Genomic DNA, 5,547 nt, shown 5'->3' on the forward strand with positions numbered 1-5,547 from the left:
GTCCTATGGGCCTGGCCCGTGAGTGGTACAATCTGAATACAGTGGGTCTCCCGCAGAAGGTGATAAACACTATTCAGAGTGCAAGAGCTTCCTCCACCAGGTCTCTCTATGACTGTAAGTGGAGGGTGTTTGAGGAGTGGTGCCTTCAAAAAGGGCACACCTCTTTTCAATGTCCTGTTGGGGTGATTTGATCATTTCTACAGGACCTAATTGATAAACACAGAGCTTTTTCTACGATCAAAGTATACCTGGCTGCTATTGCTGCATGCCATGTGGGCTTTGAGGGTAAGACGGCTAACCAACATCCTTTGGTCTGCCGTTTTATGAAGGGAGCTCGCAGGCTCCTCCCTGTTTCCAGGTCACTGGTGCCCTTATGGGATTTGACAGTGGTTTTAGATGGGCTCACTCGAACCCCATTTGAAACCCTGGAAGGAGCTGACATGAAGCACCTGTCGCTGAAGACAGTGCTGTTACTGGCCCTGGCATCCGCCAAGCGAGTCAATGCTATTCATGCGCTCTCTCTACATCCTTCGTGCACTCAGTTTGCCCCGGGGCAAACAAGAGTGTTGCTGAAGCCCAACCCTGCCTCTATACCTAAGGTGGTTGGTTCATGTACCCCAATTGACATTGAGGCATTTCCTCCGCCGCTGTGTTCCTCCGGAAAACACAGCGGCGGATTAGCCCAGTTCGTGCTTTACGCACTTATATGGACAGGTCAAAAGAGTTTCGTTGCAGTGACAACTCTTCATATATTCTGGGCTAATCCTCAGAAGGGCAAGCCCGTTACCAAGCAACGGCTCTCCCACTGGATTGTGGAAGCGATTGCTTTGGCCTATGCGAGTCAGGGTTTGCAGGCACCTACGGCTCTGCGTGCAAATTCGACTAGTGGTCTGGCTACATCCTGGGCTTTGTTCAAAGGTGTTTCCATCCAAGACATTTGTGCAGCGGCGAGCTGGTCCTCGTCGCTCACTTTTGTCCGCTTTTACAGGCTAAACGTCTCTGCTCCCAGTGTGGCCCGAGCAGTGCTGGGCCCCGTGTTGAGTCAGAGCTCTACCTGTTAAGTTCTGGTTGGTTTGGTGATTTTCGAGAAAAGCTTGTCTGGCAATACGGGAGCTTCAATATCCCATAGTGAGACATCGAACGGAGTGTTATGAATGAGAACTATAGGTTACTTACGTAACCCCAGTTCTCAGAGTAACATGTAGTGAGATGTCTCACCAGACAGCCCTCCTTGCTAAGGTGAAGCGAGAAGAGGTGCTTATTTTGAATGACGCTGCGATGTGGCGCAAGCCACTGTGATATATTTATTTTAAATGTCACCTCATATACTCGTGTGTGTTAAATTTGAATGGACAAAGTACATTTTTCCTCTTTAAATATAGAAAGGTTTATCATATATTCCTGAAACAATGTCCCATTTTTAGTAATAAGAAATTAAAGCAGTAGTCTTTTTCTTCCACTTTTATGTGTAATCAAAAGGGTATTTTTTTGGCTATTTGTAAGCAGGCATAATACAAATGACCTTTGACATCTGCTTTGCAGTTCCCAGACATCGGGAGTGGCCCTGAGTATCTGGCTTCCTCTGTCAATTGCTAAAACCGATATTGATTAACCCAAAGGGAGATTTGCCTCAAATATAATGCAGTTAAAGTCTTGTTAAATTAATGATTCATTTCCTATAGACCCCAAAAGAGGCTTTGAGAATTAGGTGATAGAAGTTAGAGAGACCATAGTCCTTTGTTCTCATTTTTAAATGTGTTCGTTCCAGAAGGCTAACTTTGGAGTGGAAGGGAAGTTCAGAGATGGCCTTAGGGTATGGGAACAATTAACCTTTGTTATTTACCTAATCCTAAAGATGTCATGAGATGATGACTGGTAAATCTATACAAGCATAGCTTTCAGAGGAGAAAAACATGTGACTGTTGTGTGATAAGCTACATGATAAGATAAGTGTTAATGTCTGTTAAAGAGTCCTCTGTCTGTAAAATTATACTACTCCAAATCATTAATTGGGGGATCTGCCTAAGGCAGGGGTCGGAAACCCGCGGCCCACTGGCCGCATGCGGCCCTTTAAGCCCTCTGCTCTGGCTCCCTTGAGCTTAGACAAAAATAAGAAGAAAATAAAATAAAAGTATTTGTAGGACTATTTATATTTTGTTGCATGGTTGAAAATGTTTCGTGTCTTGTATTTTGAGGTGATACTGTGACATAAATAAAAAACAAAATGGTTTTAATTAGGTCAACTAAAATATGCGTCACATCCTGCTACGGTCCCTTGCGAGCGCCTTTTCTTGGGGGCGAATAACCTGACCCCCGGCTCGATGAGCGAACTATGGATAAATCAAAGAAAAGTACCGGAGGAACACAGGATTTCATTCTGTGTGGACAGAGTTATATGCTTTCACAGCAAATGATGCTTGTTTACCGGTATGTTTGATATGTAGAGAGAAGTTGTCAACGGTGCTGCAGCCTTTACGTATCGAGGAACAACAAGGGAGAGGAAGACAGCTGACGATCTTCAGTCATAATTCAATGGGGTATGTAATTTATTTCAGAAAACACTTTTTGTTATATTCCATGGAATGCTCTTAACGTCCCGATAGCAATGAATATATTAAATGCTTTGACAATAAATACATACAAAAATTAATCTCTGGAAGCCGTAGCGCTGTAAAAAGACCAATCATTTTAGCCGGCCCGGCTAAAGTAACTGGATGGCCTACCTGCCTGTCAGCCTTCCATTTGTGCACAAACTTATCTCGTGCCCTCATTGGTCATGTGCGCGTTCGTGTGTTTTGGAGGATGGGCTGTGTAAGGAAGTCTGAAGGAAGAGGCAGATTTTTTCCGGTTGAGTATTTTCAAATTCTAGCGCACTCGAGCTGGTTTCTCCATTCTTACCTACCCTACCTTTAACTCTTTTTAGGGTGCAGCTATATGTTTTATTTATTTCAAATTGGGCCCATTTTAATAACATTTGTTTTCCTTCAAATGCGCAGAGGACTCCCCAAGTGCTGTGTTTAATTTATTTTAAAGTAGGCCTGTGTATTATTTTTAATTCTCCTTATAGGAGTTCTTTGTTTCTTATTAGAGGTTAACAGTTGTATATAATGTAATAAATAGCTTAATAAATGCAAAAAAACTGTAGTTTTTGTCTTATATAACAATAAATACAACTTTATTAGCTATCAAGCTATGAAATATGTTTTGCGGCTCCAGACAAAAAAATGTTTTGGAAAAAGGAGCAAAATGGCTCTTTTGGTCAAAAAGGTTGCAGACCCCTGGCCTAAGGGCAGAGAGGGACAGAAACACACACACATACACACACGCGCACAGAAGCAACGGATGGAATCAACAAACTGCTGACTCACTGCCTGTGGTCCCGCCCAGAAGTGAAACCGACCAATGGAACACTGCCAACTCACTGGCTAGCTCGCTCAGAAGTGAACTCGCCAATAAACAAATAGGTAGGGAGGAGCAAGCGTTACAACTCCTCCCCACATGTGTATAAATGTTGTGTTCATTTTGAAGATCGGTGCTCTTGTTTTTGACTGGCCGTTCCTGAGATGTGTCTCACACGGTGGTAGAATTTGGGCCCGGGGCATTCTGCATTTTGAAGCTGCTGTTGCAGAGTGCTTCGTTATTAGGTGATTGGGTGATGTATTGTATGTTTTACCATTAAAACAGATTATTGTTTAACCCTTATCCTGGCTGCTTTGAATTTTTCCTTCTTTTGAGAACCCGCTCATATAGGAACGGCGCGGAGCAGAGGTTCTGCCCCAACACTACTTATAGGGTGGGTGGATTCCCTGACGCTGACGTCAAGATCAGCAGCCAATCAGGATTGGCGTAATGAGATTGATGCTTCTGTTTGCTCCGCAATGAGGCGCATCCCATAGTGAGACATCTCACTACATGTTACTCTGAGAACTGGGGTTACGTAAGTAACCTATAGTTATCTCAGAGCAATGCATGTGTTCAAGCATATTACGAATTTGATCCAGAATCTGACCCTGAAGAAGCGGAGGTTTCGGTGGAGGTGCAAACATCTCGGTTGCAGCAGGACGTTTCTGAATGGTTAGTTGACAAGCTGTTGTCCCATTTATTTTACGTGAACTCTGTTTGTTACGATGCTTGCTACTTATTCCTTTTCCGTTCATATTTTGGCTAATTAGCAAGAATGCAATGTGTACAGTTTGTAACATAGAGTTTGTAACGCAAAAACAGCGGTACATACAGTATATATTTGTATATAGGGAGAAATTAATCTTTTCAGCATATACATGTATATACAATGGCCTCATTGCGTTTAATAATAATATACAGTCCTTTTCTTCCAACATCGTGCAACAACTGTTACCGTTGGAAAGTTCAAAAACTTAGGGTCATAAAAAGTATAACTCCAGATGCTTAAACACCTCAGTTGTCAGCAATGTGTGTATTTTCATATGTGTTTTTAAAAGCTCAGTTATTGACTTCTTTCTATAGGTGTACATGTGCAAATTGCGCTGCAATTCCGTCTGAACCAGAGAATGTGTGCTGCATGGAGATACCACAGGTAACATTTGTGATAGCTTCACTAAGTTATTTCTTTAGAGAATACATTTTTCACATGTCATTCAATATGTTTATCACACTAGGTGTCAAGACGGATGCAGGAACTTGAGCACTCTGTGCCTTGTATGGTGGACCATCCTGGTTTGGAGCCTGTGTGCCTAAATGTGTTCTCCCTGCAGAATGCTTTCAATATATACAGAGCTGAACATGGGAGACTACAGATGAGGCAAATACAGCAGTGAGTGGTTTGTTTGTTTTGACTGAAATTGTAAAACGTCTGCTAATATTGTTCATGGAAATAAATACTGATGTATATGGTTTTATGCAATCTTTCATTTCATTCTGTCATGGTACATGGCGTTACTATTATATGATATACTACACAGCAATGGCATAACACACCCATGTGTACGAAAAAAAAAGTCCACACACAACCTTATGCTTTTTAAATCAGCATATACTTTACCCATCCAAACATGAATAATCATGACACATTTGATATAAACTGTTGGAACTTCATTCAAAATCAACGGTATTTTACATAAATTACATAGGCTTTTCACTGAATACTCTTAGCAATTATTTCAGGCGTCACAGGTATCTAGCCTACAGAAGCTTTGTGAGCTGGTGCTGGGGCTTCCTTGGACGCAAGATCAGAGTAGTCCTTCCGGACTGCGTTGTCCTCAGGATTCACAGGGAGTTTCCTGATCCGCAAAACAACTATGTTGGGTTCAGACAGTCAAATTGAACCGTGTAGCATAACCGGCGATGACCCCCTCCCTGTCAGGTCGCTCATACTGGGAACACAGGTCCTCTGGGATGGGTATCTTCAGAAGCTCCTGTGTGAATGGTGCAGGGTCCACAAAGACTCGGTCGAAGATGAGGTCCATCAAGTTGGCCACGTAGCCCGTGCAATGTTAAAAAAAGCAAAACAAATGTTTGGTTTAGATTTTTATATGCATGTAAAACACTGAAAGTTGTTTCTATTTATTT

The 5,547-nt window shown here is 42.3% G+C and overlaps 1 long non-coding RNA gene across 1 annotated transcript; it reads left to right on the plus strand.

The window, feature by feature from the left end:
• The first annotated feature begins 3,956 nt into the window (after positions 1–3,956).
• On the plus strand, positions 3,957–5,322 carry LOC307024891. Its single transcript, XR_013804019.1, has 3 exons — positions 3,957–4,074; positions 4,486–4,555; positions 5,143–5,322. It is a non-coding gene; the product is annotated as an uncharacterized lncRNA (long non-coding RNA).
• The last annotated feature ends 225 nt before the right edge of the window (positions 5,323–5,547 follow it).

This window comes from Notothenia rossii (assembly GCF_949606895.1).
Source record: "Notothenia rossii genome assembly, chromosome: 1".
Classification (NCBI taxonomy): domain Eukaryota; kingdom Metazoa; phylum Chordata; class Actinopteri; order Perciformes; family Nototheniidae; genus Notothenia; species Notothenia rossii.